The following is a 21,261-nucleotide window of genomic DNA, read 5'->3' on the forward strand; positions in this document are numbered from 1 at the left end:
ATCTGGCCTGCCATCTGTTTTTGTATGGCCCACGAGTTAAGAATGGCGTTTGCATTTTTAAATAGTTGGAAAAAATCAAGAGAATAATAAATTGCATAGCATTCACATTTCTGCATCTATAAACAAAATTTTATTGGGAAACAGCCACACCCATTGGTTTGCATTTCATCTCTGGCTGCTTTCCGACTCCAATTGCATTGCTGAGTAGCACAGACAGAGATCCCATGGCTTGCGAAGTCAAAAATATTTACTATCTAGCCTTTTACAGAAAAAGTTTGCTGACCCCTGACTTAAAATAAAAGCACTGCTAGAAAAAAGACAAAACCTAAAAGGAGCCCAGGAGAAAAACACAAACGGACCACTTGATCAATGGTTCAAGTTCAAGGATTCAGGATCAAGGACCTCTGGTACCCAATGAAAGGGGAAGAGACATCAGCAGGAAATGAGTGGCCCAAGGACAGCAGGAAAACCTGGGGCATTTCTAGCCACACTCCCCACTGCACCCCCTCAGACATCCCCTTTATCTCAGAGAGTAAGTGGGGCTGGACAGGGGCCGAGTGATTCTGCTTGTCCTGCTGCTCCAATGCAACAGAAATGAGGGCAGGGCAGAGAGAACCAGCTGGAGTTCTCACCAGAGCTGAGAACTAGCCCAAGTCACTAAGCTACAACCTCTTTGTGATGTTTCTTAGTAGAAAGGAGGCAAATTACAGTCTCAGTTTGAGGTAAACTAGGAAGTGAGCACAGTATTCCCGTGTCAAGCTTTTATTAAAAAAAAAAACCACAGCTGATTTAGGGTTATTATCGTCCTCCTTTTCCTCATCTTCCTCGCCACCTCTGTTGAGCCAGGAACCCCTAGCGCTGGGGTTGCCAGATTTAGAAATAAAATACAGGATGCCCAGTTAAATTTGAATTTCAGATAAACACACGAATAATTTTGTATTATAACTCTGACCCAAATATTGCTTCTCTGAAATTCAAATCATGAGACAGACTTATCACTAAAGAAGTACTGATTGTTTCTGATATTCAGATGTAACTGGACATCCTGTGTTTTATCTGGCAACCCAACACAGAATCCATATCAAGCAGAGGAGGTGACCCCCTTGACCCCAGCCCCTCCTGGTGAAGACCCTCCAGGAGCCCCACTTGCTCCCAAGGATGGGGCTGGTCTGCCGCTACTTCCAGAAACAAGCTTCCCCAGGAGCAGAACACCTGTGACCTGGGGACCCAGGTCCCACAGATGTGACCAGCACCCAGTCAAAGCAGATGCAGTTACCCCTGCTTCCCCTTTTCAACCACCAACTGAACCCAACACCTGCCCTCTCCCCTAGCCTCAGTCTCCAGGATAGATTCCATTCTCCAATCTCTCAAGAAGCCCCTCTGAACTATTACAGAAACAACATCTTCTCTCTCACACCTGTTCTGCTGGTTACACTAGGTCGCAAGGTATCGTCACACCTCTGTCTCTGGAGAAGGAACGACTCCAGGGCATGGCATTTACAGTAATAAGGAGTCTGTGGGAGAAGAAGGTGCTGAAACCACACTCAGCTATATGGTCCCAAACGGAAGCCAGAATCGGTGACTTGAGGACCACTCAATTCTCCATCCCAAGGCAAGCACCATACGGGCAGGGATCTTTAGATGTCTGTTTCACTCACAGCTATAGCCCTAGTGCCTAGGACAGGGCCTGGCACACTCTGGCACTCAGTAGATAACTGGGGTAGGAGTCACGCGTGAGCATCAACCAAAGTTGGGTGAGTGCAGAAATGTAAACAGGGCTCACAGAAGAGGGCAGGGCCAGTGATGGTTGGAAAGGCCTGAGAGGCCCTTGACATTTTCATATCTGAGGGCTAGACCAGTGATCCTCCAAGGAGGAGCTTTAATCAAGGGAGCAAGGGAGCAAGGAGAAAGGGATGAAAGGACAAATGGATGGGCAGGTGGAAGATTTTGAGGACGAGAGTGAGTCCATGAAGAAATAATTTAAGACGACGGCCCCTGTATAGGGCTTTTACAGAGAGTATCCCTCAAAAGATGTAAACTCCCCAGGGGACCTGAACACGGACATTCCACATTTAGCCGAGGGCACCTTAATTACACGCGGATGCCTAACCCTGGGCTGAGGGACCTGATGGAAAAAGATACTGGGAGGACATGGAGTGGGGAGCTGAGAAGAGAGGAAGGTTGGCACATTCAACCCTGGGGAGTGACAGATGAGTCCAGGAATCTGACCAGGAGTTGGGGACCAAGGCTCAGGGACAACAGTTTTGCAGGAGCAGAGCCTCTGAGGGACCGCAAGCCTGCCTCACTGTTACTGTTGTCCATTTGTCACCTTGCTTCTTTCATCTTTGCTACTTTACCTCTGTTACTCTGTTACCTTTGCTTCATCAGTTTCCTTTCAATGATTCTCAGTAAAACCTAGGAGAGTGAAAGGCCTGTTTGTAGTCTTTACCGACAAGGAAAAGGGGAGGCTTCCCAGGGGGTGTTAGTGGTAAAGAACCTGCCTGCCAATGCCAGAGATGTAAGTGACATGGGTCAGTCCCTGGGTCAGGAAGATCCCCTGGAGGAAGGTGTAGCAACCCACTCCAGTATTTTTGTCTGGAGAATCCCATGGACAGAGGAGCCTGGTGGGCTGCAGTCCACGGGGCTGCAAAGAGTTGGACATGTCTGAAATGACTTAGCACGCATGCTCTCATTTCATACACACACTTATGTATAAAATATGGGAAGGGAGGAGGGTTCAGGATGGGGAACACATGTATACCTGTGGCAGATTCATGTTGATATATGGCAAAACCAATACAATATTGTAAAGTTAAAAAATAAAATAAAATAGGATCACACTACACATATTGATCCATAATCTAACTTTCTCACATAAGTGCTTTGCCATCTTTCCATAACAATATATTAGTACAAGATGACCTCATCATTTTCAAAAAACTTTATAATATTCACTACATGGTTTTTCTGGAGTTTATTCAACTATTCCTTTATTAATGAATGTTTTAAAGTCCTAGTTTGAGTAGAAACAGAACTACCATATGATACAGCAATCAAGCTCCAATACTTTAGCCACCTGATGCGAAGAGCCGACTCACTGGAAAAGACCCTGACGCTAGGAAAGACTAAAGGCAAAGGAGAAGGGTAGCGGGGGAGAGGATGAGATGGCTAGATAGCATCACTGGCTGAATGGACATGAATTTGAGCAAACTCTGGAAGACAGTGAAGGACAGGGAAGCCTGGTGTGCTGCAGTCCATGGGGTCACAAAGAGTCGGACATGACTTAGCAACTGAACAACCAACCAGCAATCCCACTTCTGGGCATATATTCAGACAAAACTCTAATCCAGAAAGATACATCCACCTCTGTGTTCATACAGCACTATTCACAGTAGCCAAGACTTGGAAACAACTTAAATGTCCACTGACAGATGAATGGATAAAGATGTGGTACACATATACAAGGGAATATTAGTCATAAAAGAATGAAACAATGCCAGTTGCAGCAACATGGATGCAACTAGGGATGATCATAAAGTGAAGTAGTTGGAAAGAGAAAGACAAATACCTTATGACATCACTTACATGTGGAATCAGGTGGTGCCAGTAGTAAAGAATCTGCCTGCTAACACAGGAGACACAAGAGACCTGGGTTTGATCCCTGGGTCGGGAAGATCCCCTCAAGTAGGAAATGGTAACCCACTCCAGTATTCTTGCCTACTAGAGAATCCCATGGACAGAGGAGCCTGGCGTACAGTCCACGAGGCTGCAGAGTCGACACAACTGAGCACACACGCATGCACAGAATTTCTCAGGGATTCCTCACACTCACGTGTGGAATCTAAAGTACAACACGAACGGACCTACCTATGAGACAGAAACACAGTCACAGACACAGAGAACAGGCCTGTGATTGCACGGGGGAGGGGGTTGGGGGCGGGAGGATGTGGAAGGTCGGGGTTAGCAGGTACAATCCTTTATGTACTGAATGGATATCCCCTTCAATTATTCTTGTTCTCTAAGGGATTCTGGGAACTGCCACAGCAGTTATGCTTCACTCACAGGCGACCTCCTCAAGATTAGTTACATCACTAAGGTGATTACTCTGCTCTGTTTGTTCTTAGAAAGTGTTAATTGTTTAGTTCCCTTCAACTCTTTGCAACCCCATGGACTGCAGCCTACCAGGCTCCTCTCCAGGAGCATCCATGGAACTCTCCAGGCCAGAATACTGGAATGGGTAGCCATTCCCTTCCCCAGCGGATCTACCCAACCCCAGGGATTGAACTTGTGTCTCCTGCATTAGAGGCAGATTCTTTACTGTCTGAGTCACCAGGGAAATTTGTTCTTAATGTATTTGCAATTCTAACCTGCTTAACGTCTGCTTCCCGCAGCATACATGGCTGGAGGGGACCACTTATGGCTCTAAAGTAGAGAAGGGGCCCCTGCCAGAGGGAGAGAAGCTGACAGCTGAGACAAACACAACAGTAGGCACATTCTAAAAGTATATTACAATGGGGTTCTTCAGCCTTCATCGCCCTGTTGCTCTGAGCGGTGAACTCTCCTGTGGGTGTTCGTGATACAACTGTGATCCTTAGGAAACATGCTTCTGTCTAGTGACTTCTGTTTAAGCTGACAGCGAAGAATCACAGAAATATTCTGGGGCACAGAATATTCATTCAAGAGTCATCACTACACTGAACGTGTGCCTTAAAATGGCTTGCAGACAGCTCCAGCACATCCTTGAGGGGAGGGATTTCATCTTTGACACACAGAGGCAGGCAGCTGGTTGGCCGCCAAAGGAAAAAGCGTGAGGAGGAGTGGAAGGGTGATCCTAAGGTCTCGGGTCCAGTGTTTTCGAAAGAACACATCAACTGGTCTCCTCCACAGAAAACAAGAGGCACATCCAGGCACACAAGGACAGTACCGCAAGTAAACAAGTCTTCTGCTGGCATGTTACTGCTAAAAAAAAAAAAAAAAAGTGTTGTGTTGCAAATGTTGTTATTGCTTTCCCTTTCTTAAGCTTTCTGAAAAATCTCCAACTAGCCAACAATTTGGAGCTAACAGGTTTTATAAATGACAACTCTCCTCCTGGGCACAGCTAGGGAGATCTGCAAGTGTGGAATCACCTGGTGAAAAAGAGTGTTGGGGTCAGGGTCCAGGGACAACCTTGGGCCAATCTTATAGGCCCTTGCTCAGCTTAGCTTTCCCATCAGCATAAAATGGGGCTGACACCTGCTCTTCTCTGAGAAAAGAGGACTGTCCTGGGGAGTGTCAGGAGACATGGCTGTGACCACCATGATTCCACTGGGGTCAGCCAGGCTGCCCCTCCCACTGGAGCCTGGAGCGTTCAGGAACTGCAGGAGCACGTGCATGGAGAGTGTCACATCTGGTCCAGCCACCCCAGAGGATCTTGAGGGTCCTAGATGGAGCCAGGAGGAAAGGGGTTCAATGACAAGTTTCTCATTCAGCACAGCAGGCTGCTGCCCTGAAGCTCCACTGTCAGCTTTAAAAATATGGCGATGTTTTGTTTGGTTTAATTTTTAATTTATTTATTTTTGGCCGCACTGGGTCACTGTTGCTGCGTGCAGGCTTTCTTTAGTTGCAGCAAGCAGGGGCTACTCTTTGCAGCAGTACAAGAGCTTCTCATTGTGGTGGCTTCTCTCGTTGTGGAGCGTAGGCTCCAGAGCACAAACTCAGCAGTTGTAGTGCATGGACTTAGTTGCTATGTGGCAAGTTGGAATCTTCCTGGGCTAGGGATCGAATCCGTGTTCCCTGCTTTGGCAGGCAGATTCTTATCCACAGTACCACCAGGGAACTCCATCATGGTAATGGTTTTTAACAGCAGAATCACCCTCTGTCAAAGGAAAATTTACATACTCCCCCAAAATATAACATAGGCAAAAAGTGGTATTTGAATTTCTTATAGTAATTATTTATTATAAACACAGTGAGGCTGCTCTCATGATTGTAAGTTTAATTCCAAATAAAGCATCTAATATATTTCCCTTTTATTTTTCCTAGAATATAGAAAATATAAAGGAATATAAATCAGGAATACAAAATCCTGATTCAAAAATAATTCAAGTGATACCTATTTAACCTTTTCCTTACAGCTTCAGGAATCCATACAATTAAACCAGAAGCCTAAACTTAGGACAATAGGAAATTTTTATTTCAAATTGGATTACATGTCTTACTGGGAAATGTTCAGTTTGGAGGGAGCTGAAGAGTGGTTTCACTGACTAATTCAGGCTTTTATTTGTGGAGGAAAGCACTGTTAAAACGTATCCTGGAACATAATTCAACGTTCTCTGAGGTCAGCTCTGAAAATCTCCAGATGCTTGGTACCAGGCTCTGACAGATATTTATGCAAAATTTCAAGAGTCAAATTTATTTCATTTCCCACACTAAGTTCAAACTAAGTTTCGATTTCATCACTGACACCCTATACCAGCCTTTGTAAATACGCACAGTGAGAACACAAACCCATATTGCCTAATGGAGCTCATTCAATTTATTGTAAAAGTTTCAGCAAGATACAGGCGAGGGTACCAAATTATATTTGAGAGATTTAGGTAATGGATTTCGTCAACAAATGTAAAAAAGTGATTTATTGCCTCATCTGAATTATCTGGAGCTCAACCTTTCCCTGAGCGGTCAACAAACTGCAGCATGAAGAAGTAAACTTCTAAGAATTATTACCCATGTCATTACAAGTAACTAATAAAAATAAAAAGACAATGTCGTAGAATAAGGTCCACACTGTATATTACATGTACAGCATCATTCTAAAATGTTATCTACTGAATAAGTAGAATTTTGTATATATTTACAACACACAACTTTTGGTAACAGCTGTATACAAACCAACCTTTGGCAATTTTTGCTACCATTGTTCTCACAATAGAAGATGAAATTTTCTTCACTTGTGTGTGTGTCAGAAGTGTGGAAAAAAACTGGTTTTTCTCATGTTTGCCTAGATAAACATATACAGATGCAGGCAAAATGTTGACAACCGCCACCATTCACACTTCCACTGGGGCGCATCCTAAGAGCAGGAGTCACCCAGCCCCGGTATTTCACTAACCAGGGGGAGCATTCGGTCCTTCTCCACATGCATCACTCCACAGTGATATCAGTCACAGTCACGGAGGACTGTGAGGTGAAGACGGGTGCTGCAGTGCATGTTCCATGTTGAGATCTGGTGGTAGGACTCTAGGACTCTGAAGAACAGGGTAAAACCTTGGGATCTAGGAACATGCGAGGTGATACTCAAGAGCTGCTGGTTCTCAAAAACAGAAATGATGAGAAAGAAGAAATGTGGGTTCTGGGGGAGTTTCTGTCAGCTCAGCTCTTGCCTCAGCCTTCAAGCTGAGCAACGTGTGCAGCTTCGAGAGCAGTGAAGATTGCAGCCCCTATCTCCCTTCCCACCCTTTCCCCATTCCCAGAGGACAGAGGCTCATTCCATTCATCCACTCACTTGTGCGTTAACTCAGTCATCGCACAGACATCCACTGGAGGTCTACTTCACAAGCCATATGCGTGGGTATGTTTTCATTAACATACACTTAATTATATTTTATTTTGGAGCATTCCTCCATACCCTTAAAAGTAACCTGAAGACACCCAAAATGAGTGACTATCAACCACCAGAACTCACCTCTGTTAACCAAACAGGTAGAGCAGTTGGCAAATGCTAACTATGACTATAACATCCAAATACTTTGATTTGTGCAAGCACGCTCTGAGCTTCTGTGTACCAGGCAGGATACACAGATAAGATTCAGTTCCTGCCCTCAAGGGACTCAGAGGGAGAGAATGGAGTAGGTCCAAGATATAGAGGGCAATGCAATCAATGCTAAGGCAAAGTAGGGGAGGCGATGGGGAACTAGAGAAGGGAAAGAAGCCTTAGTTGTATTAACCTGCAGGAGTCGAGAAGGCTTCTGTGAAATGCTGCATATTCTTCTCTTTAGAGAGAAGCACCGGCTGAACGACAGCAAGAACATATCCCAGTAGATGCAGGAGGAAGTGAAGGCATGCAGCCAGAAGAGACAGTCGAGTGTGGCTGAAACCGAGGAACAGTGGGTGGGAGTGGCTGGCCAGGAGGCTGCAAGGGAGCAGCAAGACTTTCTCATCAGCAGGATTAGTACGATTTGGGTCGTCTGGTCTCAGACACCTCAATCATCTGTGAAGTGCAAAGAGCTGCTCCTCCAGCAAATTCCACATACCAAACCAAGTGGTCACACTGCACCCTCCCTGTGCTTAGCGGGAGGCTTGGCCAATACATACATCATCTTCCTCTGGTCTAGGTACATGGAGGGGAGCTCCCCAAACAAACCAACCACAATGCCGACTCAGCCAGAATAGAAGATAAATATAATACATGTCTCTAACTTGGCAGGAGTCGAGTTCCTCTAACATAACTCTTTCCATGCACTAAAACCCATGCAGTTTTTAAAAAGCACGTCCGAGGTCACTGGACTTCCAGGATACCTGGGGTTTTAGCCAATTTGCTTATAAGATGGCTGTACAAATTTGCATTATACTGGGTTTGAAATAAAGGGGAAGGATCTTGGCTGTAAGAGGGAAGAAATTCAATAAAGAGCAGAACCCAGAGCCCATGCAATACACAGCTGCTCTTGCAGGTAAACCGCACTGGACACTGCTCACCCAGCTCTCCAAGGGATGCAGTAACTGAATCCCAGGGGCCCGGAATTCACTCACTCTGCAGATACATTCTGAATGTCTATTATATGCAAAGTACCATGGAGATCATAAGGCTGTGCAAGCCACATCCTGAACCCTGAAAGAGCATATAGATCATGAGGAAGGTCACCTACAAAAGCCAGTAAAACATGCTGGATGGGCAAAGTGCGATTAAAGCATTGATGGGCCAAAGGAAGTAAAGGTTTCTTCTGGTATAGAAGGAAGAGACTTTCTGAAGGAAGTATCCACAGAGAAATGGAGGAGGTTTACAGACAAGACAGATGGAGAAGGTGCTCCTCTTTCTTTGAGCCCTACAAACCAGGGTGCCAGGTGATGCCCTCTGGACTGGGCATGGAAATCCCAGTGAGCACAATGTCACAAACAGCGTGGGTGGCAGAGGCTTCTCTGCCAAGGGAAGCTTTTCTGGTAGAGGGACAGCATGACTAAAGCCTGTATGTGATATGAAAGTGAAAGTGTTAGTCGCTCAGTCCTGTCTGTCTCTTTGTAACCCCATGAACTGTAGCCCGCCAGGCTCCTCTGTCCATGGAATTCCCCAGGCGAGAATATTGGAGTGAGTTGCCACTCCCTTCTCCAGGGGATCTTCCTGACCCAGGCCTCGAACCTGGGTCTCCTGCATTGCAGGCAGATTCTCTACCATCTGAGTCACCAGGGAAGCCCCTATGGGATACGAGGAAAATCCAATTTGTTGGAAGGACACACTGCAGGACACCAGGCTAGAAAGATATACTGAAATCACACGGCGGGGGCCTCATCTACCAGGCCCAGGAGAATGAGATTCTGGACTGAGTGATGAGCGACGCAGGGAAGAGGAAGCTTCTGAGCAACAAGAATCCAGGATCAGCCATAGTGGCTAAGGGCCACTGGGGCCAGCCAGCCCTGACACCTACTGGGTGTGTAACTCTGGACAAGGTTTTTAATTTCTGTGTGCCTCTACTTACTTCCTCATCTATTAGATGGGGATGACAATACTATCTAATTCAGAGAATTATGACACTAAATGAATTTACAAAGCAGTAAGAATAATGTTCCCCAATAAAAACTTCTACAGAAGTTATCACTGGATAATGACGGTGACCACATGAGACACCCAGAAGTTGGGAGATCATCTCCGAGATGACTAGAGTAATCCAGACAAGAGAGGATGGGAGCAGCTTTAAGGGGGATGGAAAGGAAGTAACCGGTCTGAGACAGAAGAGAACTCGGAGCGGGAGGAAAGGCTTGCAGCCTGGGAGAAAAGAAGTGCTGCTGGAGGGGCTGCTCAGCCATAAAAGCACTTGGCAAAGACTCAGAGGACTACACTGTGCTGGACTCTGATCCTTACATACCCTTGCACTTCTCTGAGCCTCAAATCTTCCATCTCTAAGACGGAGTCAACATTCCTTACCCTTTCTACACTCAGCATCATTATGAGGAGTAAAAACGACAGGGGACTTGGCCACCGAACTGTACAGATGGGAGTTGTGATGAGGGACCAGGCTAGGCAAGGAGCCCAAAGAAAAAGAGATACTCTGCTGAACCTTGTCCATGACGTTCCCAGAGTAAGACTGAGGATCAATTCCAACATCCTTGCCCTGCACAGCTGCAAGCTGGCACCAGTGACATCTGGAACTGCCTGCCTCCCAGACACCCCGCCCAGGGTTTGGTTCATGGGACAGGCCCCAGTGCTGACAGCAGAATTCACCATTCTGGGGTGCCCTGGGGATAAAAGAAACCCATGGAAAAACCAGGTGGCTCTATCTCCTCCAGCTCTCTGATTATAAAGCCTGTAAGCAGATGGTGACTGCAGCCACAAAATTAAAAGACGCTTACTCCTTGGAAGGAAAGTTATGACCAACCTAGATAGCATGTTCAAAAGCAGAGACATTACTTTGCCAGCAAAGGTTCGTCTAGTCAAGGCTATGGTTTTTCCAGTGGTCATGTATGGATGTGAGAGTTGGACTGTGAAGAAGGCTGAGCGCCCAAGAATTGAAGCTTTTGAACTGTGGTGTTGGAGAAGACTCTTGAGAGTCCCTTGGACTGCAAGGAGATCCAACCAGTCCATTCTGAAGGAGATCAGCCCTGGGATTTCTTTGGAAGGAATGATGCTAAAGCTGAAACTCCAGGACTTTGGCTACTTCATCCGAAGAGTTGACTCACTGGAAAAGACTCTGATGCTGGGAGGGATTGGGGGCAGGAGGAGAAGGGGATGACAGAGGATGAGATGGCTGGATGGCATCACTGACTCGATGGACGTGAGTCTGAGTGAACTCCGGGAGTTGGTGATGGACAGGGAGGCCTGGCGTGCTGCGATTCATGGGGTCGCAAAGAGTCGGACACGACCGAGCGACTGATCTGATCTGATCTGAAGCAGATCAAAAGAAGAGTTCTGGAGTCAGCCAGAGATGGGGACAAGAAGACCAGCCCCCAAGGTTGCAGCAGGCAGCCCTCCAGCAAGTTGGTCTTCCATTATAGCCAAGTGTTTGTTTATATTTCCTGCATTATCTTGTCACTTGTTGGATAGGATTTCTTACAGAAACTCATCTTTTTCATGTTAAGGGTAGTCCACATAGTCCAGGAAGCCATAGAGATCAGCAGCTCACATTCCCTATGTAAGTTCTCTTTATTGTACCTTTGGAAGGAACTCAGAAGCCCCAGCCCCATGTCTCTTCTCCAGCAGACCCCACGCCTCCCCATCACACCATTCATCACAGAAGACTGGAATAGTCCCCCTTAACACAACTCTCTCCCTCCCTCTACTCTGGAGTTCCTCAAGGTTCCTTTAACTAGTCTATGGTCCTCCTCCTTCTCTGGATACCCACCACCCAACACAGACCCTGGCATAAAGTGAATTGAAATTTCTCCCCATTTTTTGAAGCCCAAAGACAATGAGAATCCACAATCTGCTCCAATTACTCAACTGTGCCCCTAACTCAGTGAAGTGTTTTAACAGAGCAACACCACATGGATTCAAGCCTCCCTCATTCCTCAAAACCTGACTTACCAGATCAAAAAAAAGGGTCTAATTTAGGTTTATGACCTTAGCCTGTATCTTATTTTATAGTTTTGTTTTGTCTGACATGGCTTATGGGGACATAAAAGGCCTTCCCTCCAAAATACAGTTACTGAATTCATACCACTTCAGAATAAGGCCTTTTCCCTGCAACCAACTTTTCCAGCTGACTTTTAACAGTTTTAAAGTTGATAAACTAGAGGAAGCGCTTTATTTAAAGAAAGAAAAAAGATCTAAGTAAACAGCTCCCAGTGTTCTCTAAGAATTTAGACTCAGAGAACACAATCTGTCTACACAAGGATAAACGCAGTTTTATTAAAGAAAACACAACGGGCTTACACACACTCTTCAAACAGTGTACACTGTCCACATGAAGAAGCAAACACAAATTCAAAAGGGGTGGACAACAGGGTCATCATGGGGAAGCGCCATGGTTTGTTGCTCAAAAGGTGGATTATAGAGCAAAGATGTGTTAAGAGACAGACTTGCTTTTTCTCAAATCATCTCGAATGGAGCTCAAGGAGATGACCACAGAATCAACCAGTGGAGATACTGTGATTGTTTCTTCAAGAAAAATTATTTTGAAAACAATCAACTGAACTAAATAAAATCTACAAAACCAAGCCCCTTGGCAGCAAATGTGTTAAAGGCCTCCAAGAGCACTGGAGTTTCAATTTATTCCAAATATAGACCTGAAATCACAAACTAGAGAGCCAAAGCAGCAGTGTTTAAAATGACTGACCAACGCCATCCAAATATCCCACACTTCTCATTTCAGAGTGAGGGGAAAGTAAATGTGAGTCAAGAAATACAATTTCTAGAAATTCTTCCATCATAGAAGGGAAAGTTTTTTAAGATCAGTGTGGCTTTTAAGAAAGCCAGCAGAAACTAAAACATATGCAAAACTGATTCCCACTGCACTCTACACATAAAATGTCACCTTTCTAACAATTTTAAAATACATGGTAGAGTTTGGTTTTTCTCTCACTACTCGAGCTTTCATCAAGCAACTAGATGTTAAGAGTTACAAAAATGAAGGAGGATTCTAATCCTGTCCACAAGGTGCTCACAAGTTGTGTGCATGCATGCTCACTCAGTCGTAGCCCTCCAGGCTCCTCTGTCCTTGGAATTTTCCAGGCAAGAATACTGAAGTGGGTTGCCACTGCCTGCTCCAGGAGATCTTCCTGGCCCAGGGAGCAAACCCATGTCTCTTGCGTCTCCTGCTTTGGCAGGTGGATTCTTTACCGTTGGTAAGCCCACAAGTTGGGTATTTGTATCCAAAATGAAAGGGTTTAATAAACAGGTGATGTGAATTTCAGTAAGGGATTTCAGAATATAAGTCCAGAGTTCTCTGCAACAATATTTTATTTTCCCTTGTTGAAAAAAAAACTAACCAAAATGATCTAAAACGGAGACACTGCTATACCCAAACTGGTGGAATGTGACCAGAACATTATATGGGGGGAATTGCATACATTCATTCCCAGTTTGTCATTTCCTGTTACATAACTTTCCATGCAGAAATTAATTTTACATCAGATTTATCAACTTTTCCTTTACGGTTTCTAGGTTTTCCATTTGCATGCAAAAGGCTGTCTCTGAAATTACTGGGGAAATGTCTTACGCATTTAAAAAAGGAAAAAAAAAAAAATGGAGTCGTTTTTTTTCTAACTCCTGAGGTGACAAAGGTATTCAGCCTAGTTTGAAGTCCAGTGGACAAGATTGTGAGTCCTTTCCTTTCCTGCTCTTTCTGAGCTCTGAATACTGCAGAGACCTGTCTGAACTTGTAGTTTAAAACCACTGCTTTCCCACTCTTAGCCCCCTCAACCCCGTGCTCACATCACCTCACTGCAGCCTTATCCTCACATATTCTCCTGTTACAATAGAGGCTGACAAAGGTGAGGGAACACAGCAGGGGAGGCCCACAAGCATTAAGCGGCATCCTGGTGACGGCTCACCCAGTCACTGTTTAACCACTACTGGCTGTGTGAGTCTAGGTTAGCCTCCTGATCTCTCAGACTGCATTTCCTCACTTACACAAACCAAGTGGTTATAAGGGTTTAAGTAAGTTATGCTATTGAAAGAACTGTTTAAACTGTAAAGTATCATGTAAAATTTAGATGCTTTTTATTAGGTATGTGACATAGGGAACATACGTGTCTCGGTCTGAACCCCTCATGTCCATGTCCCAATAAATATCTACGTTGTCCCCCTTTCCCACCTCTTCTCAATTTATAGAAGAAAAAAAAAAGAAAAAACATTCTCCAGGTTTCCACTTTCTAAATATACAAACTAAACACTATGAACAAAACTTGTAGAACATGAAAACTGAAAACAGAACAACAGAACTACCATTGTTGTTCAGTCGCTAAGTCATGTCTGAGTCTTTGCAACCCCCATGAACCGCAGCACGCCAGGCTTTCCTGTTCTTCACTGTCTCCCAGAGTTTGCTCAAACTCATGTCTATTGAATCAGTAATGCCATCCAACCATCTCATCCTCTGTCACCCCAGCAATTCCACTCCTGGGCATACATCTGAAAAAAAACTAATTGAAAAAGATAAACTTACCCCAATGTTCATAGCAGCATTATTTACAATTGGCAAGATATGGAAGCAACCTAAGAGTCCAAAAGATGAATGGTTAAAGAAGATGGTGTGTGTGTGTGTGTGTGTGTGTGTGTGTGTGTGTGTGTGTACACACATACAATGGAATACTGTTATGGTAGTTGTTATTTACTCGCTAAGTCATGTCCAACTCTGCAACCCCATGGACAGTAGCCCGTTAGACTCCTCTGTCCATGGGATTTCCCCAGCAAGAATACTGAAGAGGGTAGCCAATTCCTTTTCCAGGGGATCTTCCTGACCCAGGGATCAAAGCTGCTTCTTCTACATTGGCAGGTGGGTTCTTTACTGCTGAGCTACAGGGAAGCCCACAATGGAATACTGCTGCTGCTGCTAAATCGCTTCTGTCGTGTCCGACTCTGTGCAACCCCATAGATGGCAGCGCACCAGGCTCCGCTGTCCCTGGGATTCTCCAGGCAAGAACACTGGAGTGGGTTGCCATTTCCTTCTCCAATGCATGAAAGTGAAAAGTGAAAGTGAAGTTGCTCAGCCGTGTCCAACTCTTCATGACCCCATGAACTGCAGCCTACCAGGCTCCTCTGTCCATGGGACTTTCCAGGTAAGAATACTGGAATGGGTAGCCAATTCCTTTTCCAGGGGATCTTCCTGACCCAGGGATCAAACCTGCTTCTCCTGCATTGGCAGGTGGGTTCTTTACCGCTGAGCTACAGGGAAGCCCACAGTGGAACACTACACAACCATAAAGAGAATAAAACTTTGCCATTTGCAACAACATGAATGGACCTGGAGTGAAGTAAGTCAGACAGAAACAGACAAATACTGTATGATCTCATTTATATGTGGAATCTAAAAAATACGACAAACTAGTAAATATAACAGAAAAGAAACAGACTCACTGATATAGACAACAAATTAGTGGTTACCGGCAGAAAGAGGCAAGGGGTAGTGGCAATATAGGAGAAGAGGATTAAGAGGAACAAACCATCAATATCATGTATAAAATAAGCTACAAGGATATATAGCACAATACAGAGAACATAGCCAATATTTTATAATAACTATAAATGACATATAACCTTTAAAAATTGTGAATCACACTTATATACCTGTAACTTATATATTATACATCAACTACACATCAAAAAAAAAAGGAAGAAGTCTCCAAACTTTCTCAGTTAAATAAAAGACAAAACAAAAAAGACCCACAGGTAGAACATGTCGTATCAAGCCTGAACGAAAAATGGCTTCAAATTTAAAAAAGATGCCAACAAATACTACATGTCTCCTAATCCACCTGGTAAGGGTTTTCCAAAACAAATCCTCTCCCCTTCAACAACTTCTCCTTTGTTATTTCTGAAAGTGAAGTCTCACCTGAGCCTTCTTCCTGTCCATTTACACTGCCACCCCCACAGCCCCCCAGCCTGGGGAAGAGCCGGTAAAGCAGGCCTTCTGTCTCTACACCACCCCCAGGGGCACACACACATCTTACTGGTCTTAAGAGAGGCGTGTGCTATTTGATCCATTTGCTAATAAAATCCATTGAACCTGGAAAGTTCTCTGACAGAGGGAGCTTGACACACGTGCACGATATACACACTGGATTTATCATCGCCAAGCATCTGCCAAAGGGCACCGAGCGCATGCTTTCCACATTGATCAGCAATGGGAGGGGAGGAAGGAAGGGGTGGCACCACCAGGCAGGGCACCCAGGTCTAATGACACACCTGGCCTGCCTCTTTCCAGGTGCTCAACCACCCAGAACTCCTCAGTGCCCCGGGGTATGACTGGGAAAATTCCTTACCTGCCACATTTCAATCAAGCTGCTGCATTACCTAAATCTGAGTGGCAAACCAGACAGCAGAAAGGCCTACATAAGGCCTTGAAATGTTCCAGTCTAAAACACAGGTTCCCTGGAGGGTAACCCTTATTGTTTTGACCTAGTTAGTTCCCTCAAAACAGAATCCAAACTAGAAAACTGGGTCCAGGGCAGCAGCCCTGCCTTGCAGACCAAGCAGAAGCCATGCGCTATCACTCTTGAGGAGGGCCTCTCCAGAGCACTACACAGGACTTGTTTCCCAGCAAACTAGTCGGCCATTTGGTTTCAATTAACAGAAACCCACTCCCACTAACCTAAGGGAAAAAAAAAAAAACACATAAGAGTAGGGGAACGTGGGTTCATTATAAGGACAAGGGGTCTATCAAATGACCCCGAATCAGGAACTGCAGCCAGCCCTCATGGGAAATGGAAACCAGGAAATGGAAAACCATCCGGAAATGAGACTATTCCCAAGATCTCTCATCTCCTCCTCTGTAGAACCACTTTGTTCTTTCCTCTCTGCAGAGCAGTTTTCATTCCATGCTTCTGTATACCCATGGGTCACACAGCGACTCCTCTGTTAACTTTTCCCAGAATTGTAGGGTGAGCGTCAAAGACCAACTAGGATTGTTGTCTCAATCCCAAAATATTCAGGAGACAGAATTCAACTCAGCTTGGGTAAGACATCCCCCTTTGATCCAGACAGCAGAGAAGAGGTGGGAGAGCTGCTCTAAGGATAGAGGATATCTACCTGTCCAGCGCAATTACAAAAAACAATAGAAATGACAACGGCTTCATGAACTTTGACTTTTGTTAAAACCACAAGGTTCTCCAAAGGTACCATCTTGTCTTATCATCACTCCAAGGAAGCACAGCTGTAAAGCCAGATCCTCAAATAACAGATAAATGTCTTCTTTGTACTTTGCCTGTTGGTCGCTTGAGTCGGAGGAAAGAAAGCACTTTGTTGTTATCAAAAAGGAATTTATTTCTGGTTTCTCCTTTTCTCTTTAGAGGAGGGTTTTTGGCGGGAATCTTGCCTGGAAACGGGCCGAACCTGGCCAATACACGGAAGTGTCCTTGAATCATGACTGTAAAGGTGGGGGAGAGAAGCAGTCATGGTAGAGAAACACACACACGGAACTAAAGCCTTCTGGGGCAGGCATACTAAAAATCATTTTTCACAGGAAGAATTTGTTCACTGTAAAGGTTAAGCAAGGCTCTTTCCTTACAAAAGCCTCTGGGTTTCTCATAAAGTAGACCCAAAGAGTCCATCAGTGGGGGGTCTATTGCACCTAGGGCAACAAACACATTCCTCCCAGATCATGGGCTGCTCTGTGTGGTTGCTAATAAGATAATCTGTTACAGGAGGCTTACAAATCCATTTACATTGATTTTAATTAATGAATCAATCCCTGGCCCTGAACAACTTGGTCCAGAGACGGTAAGCAATTCAAGCTTCAGTCTGCACTCCCATCCTGAAAGCTACATTAAAAAGAAGTTAACTCTCAGATCAATGTAGGACAAATAAAAATAATTGGATTTGTATTTCTCACAACATAAGGAAAAAATCTCTTCCAAGTTTAGACAGTTACTCTTCACACATTAATAAGAGAAATATATTTCCAGTGGTTTCCTAACAGACTCACCTAGGACTAAGGGGGTTTTTTGGACAAGCCTGAAATTTGGAAAACCAAAGTCAGATATTATGACTTTCAGTCTAACCTCTGAAATCAAAACGAGTCCAACTTGCTCAAAAGCTCATCAGAACCTCTTAACTCAGACTGAAGTTGAAGAGAGAATTACCCAAACACAAAATACAAATGACAAGTAAGAACAAAGTGGCACCCACCAGCCTGGCTGTGCTCTGAATCAGCCAGGCTTCATTAAGAAGGCAGGCAAACTTTTGCATTTCCTTTTACTTTAGCCTTTATAAAGGCTGAAATAGAGTTTGACCTTTTTGAGCTATTGCCAGCTATGAATTGGAAACAAGCTCAAGTTAAAAGATGGCACCAAAAAGTGACTGCTCACGGTTTCATTTTTTTTTCTCTTTCCTCATCTTTTTCATAAGATTTGTCTATCCACTCTATTTTTAGACTCCTATCAGAGCTTCCAATGATTCCATGTAAAACTGGCAGAAAAAAGTCTAGTTTCAGTCCCACTTTCTCAAATCCCCCCAGCTAGGCAACACCAATTAACATCGGGGAAGAACATTAGCGTTGATAAATGAAAATGCATCACACTCACTTTGATTTTTTTTTTTAAGACGGGAAACGTCCATAAACTCACAAGCAAAGCATAAAAGCACAGAGAGACACCAGAGTCTGTGCCCACTTGACAAGGCAGAGGAGGGGAAGCTGCTCATAAGAGAATAAATAAACACAGAACACAGAGCACAGAGACCCATGACTTTGGGAGGCAGCATTTCACATTTCTCCCGTACTTTTTACACTACTTAATAAAAGAGTTATCAAATTGATTTTGAAGTCAGTAAGACTGGCCTGAAACACTGTAAAAGGAATTAAAAGAAAAAAAAAAAAAAAAACCCTGTACAGAAGGAAGTAAACTGCAAGCAAGATCAAGAGCCGGGCTAGAGCTGGGCGGGCTGGCACTCGCGTGTTCTCCCCTCCCTTCCTCTCTGTTCTGTCTCCCGACAAGGCAAACAAAACAAAGGCAGTGGATACTCAGCTATACATATGGACTCCAGAGCTTTCTGCCCCTAACGTCTGCTTGCATGCCCTCAGGTCTGAGGACTCACTGGACCCTAACTAAAGCTCCCTGAAACATTCCCCGTGCATTTGTGGGGGCATCTTGTTGGACCAGCCAGCCGCCTTGCCTGGCCTGAGCTGTGCAGGGCAGGGTATGCCAATGCAGCCTGACATTCACAGCAAGACCACAAATAATAAACACTTTCAGTAAATTGACTCGAGTGTCTTTGTTCCTCAGACATATATCTTCCTACCGCTTTATAAAGGCAGGCAACAGAACCTAACCACCAACTCGACTATAGCCAGGACTGGGAAAGGAAGTTATTGAAGCCTGGATTTCCTGCTTTTGCTTGTAGCCAAGAACTATGAGGCTTGTAGTGGTTTCAGGAACTGACTCATCTAATGATTCATGGATAAGATACTACTTTTAATATGTTTCTGACCCTAAGACTCAGGAACTTCAAAACCACTCTGAACCCATGCTTCACCCTTATTTACAAATGAATATATTCATAGCAAAATAAACAGGAGGACAATGGCTAATGAAACAATGAAAATATCACACCCACAGCAGGAAAAGCAGAATGTGGACTTGATATTGGAAGCTGTGATCAAAAGCCTGATCTGTGGGCTGTGACTTGGTAGCACAAGTCTTGGGAAGCCAAACTTCCCAAAAGTGAAAAACAGGTGGGATAAGGTTTATTTTTAGATGTCATTCTCCTAGATGTAAAAATAGATTTAGCACGGCAATATTTTAATTTAGGCGCATCTGGAGCAGTGACTCGAAAAAACCAAAGTCGGAAAGCAGCATGTAGTTCTAGATTTAACTGTTACAACTGCAAACCAGGGAGAGTTCAGGGTTAGCTGACCAGTGAGTAATAGGTAATAAAGGGCTCATGGTGGAACTCATTCTCTTAAATCATCCATTACAGGAAGACTGCAACTCAGTATTTCCACCCATCCTCTGACCAGACTTCTCTTTCCTCCACTAGACACACACACACACACACACACACACACACACACACACACACACACACACACACACACACACACACACACACACACACACACACACACACACACACACACACACACACACACACACACACACACACACCCTGAAAAGCAAACCGCTCTCAAAGTTGTCGGGAGTTGGTACCTCTGACTGCTCCCCATGAAGTCCCTATAGATTCATTCATCATCAAGAAGTTCCCCTACAGGGACTTCCCTAGTGGCTAAGATTCCACACTCCTAAAGCAGGGGGCCCGGGTATGAGCCCTGGTCAGGAAACTAGATCCCGCATGCTGCAACTAAAGATTCCATAGGCCGCGACTAAGACCTGGTGCAGGCAAATAAATAATTGGAAAAAAAAAGTCCCACTTAAGGAAAGGCTTTCAAGCCTTCCTGGCCCATCAGCCCTTGGGTTTTCCCTGCCCCGGTCCTTCCCCTAAGGGCATTAAGATCAGGATGAGTTTCAGGGGTGGCTTTCAAACAATTTCAGGTTTCAACACAAGTCCAGTTGCCCAGTCACACAGAGGGAAGAGGGGAAAAAAAAACAAAAATGGGAGAAAGGGATGAGGGGGTGGGGGGATGGAATGCTGTGGGGGAAGGGGAGGGTGCGGGGATGGAAGAAGCAGTAAGACCAGTTGACCAGGCAAGGCCAAAGTGCAAGGGCTGCCTGGCAGGCACTACCCAGCTGGGCTCCTCCAGCAGATTTACTGACATGACGTCAGTGGCTCCAGTCCAGCTTTTTCTTTGGTAGCTTTTACCACTTGCCTCCTGAAGCCTCCACTGTGTTAGGAAGCCACAGGACCATAAAGAAAATTCCCTTTGTGAAACCAGTTTAACCTCAGGGCATGGAGGCCTGCCTGTGAATTACAAGACCCCTCGCCCTCTCTGTGTACCCCTGGAGGAAGAGGAAGGGAATAAGCCCCTACTCTACTGTACTTAATACAGATGAACCATTAAATGAAGCTTGGTGCTTTAAAAAAAGGGGAGGGCGGGGGGGCAGAGAGTGGGTGGGGGGTGAAGGAGGGGGAAGGTGGGAAGGGGTTGTGGTGGGGCGAGATGTTAAATGAGTATCCAAAATTTCACAGGACAGGATGCTGGTTAATTTCCTAGGATGTCATGAATGATGATAATTTCAGTGCTAGTCACTTTGCTGTGAGGTTGTGTTGGCTGCACTGTGAATGCATTCGGCTTTGTTTTGCCACCAACAAAAAAAGTATTACTGAAGCTGAAACTCCAGGCCTAAATGGAACCTCTGAAGAGAGCACTGTAGATGTATTTAAAAATGAGATTTCTTTTTTCCCAGCCAAAGCGCATGTTCTGCGCTGCACCAGCGTTGGGCATCAAACAATTTCCAAAATGCCAGAGAGAAATTACTAAATTAGTAATGGAATTACAGATAGAATTACGAAAACATAGAAATGCCAGA

General features: G+C 44.8%; 1 protein-coding gene across 9 annotated transcripts in view; it reads right to left on the bottom strand.

Annotated features, from left to right (window-relative positions):
* TEAD1 (TEA domain transcription factor 1) overlaps positions 1-21,261 on the bottom strand; it is a 274,482-nt gene that overhangs the window by 233,632 nt on the left and 19,589 nt on the right. Inside the window, exon 1 of one of the 9 annotated variants that reach the window (XM_024975802.2) lies at positions 1-20,579. This exon is cut by the window's left edge and continues 18,556 nt beyond it. The exons of the other annotated variants lie outside the window; for them this stretch is intronic. The gene's annotated coding sequence lies outside the window, so the exon portion shown is untranslated. Of the gene's footprint in view, positions 20,580-21,261 lie in introns of those variants that run through there. 9 annotated transcript variants of the gene reach the window in all.

Source organism: Bos taurus, chromosome 15 (assembly GCF_002263795.3).
Source record: "Bos taurus isolate L1 Dominette 01449 registration number 42190680 breed Hereford chromosome 15, ARS-UCD2.0, whole genome shotgun sequence".
NCBI classification, from domain to species: domain Eukaryota; kingdom Metazoa; phylum Chordata; class Mammalia; order Artiodactyla; family Bovidae; genus Bos; species Bos taurus.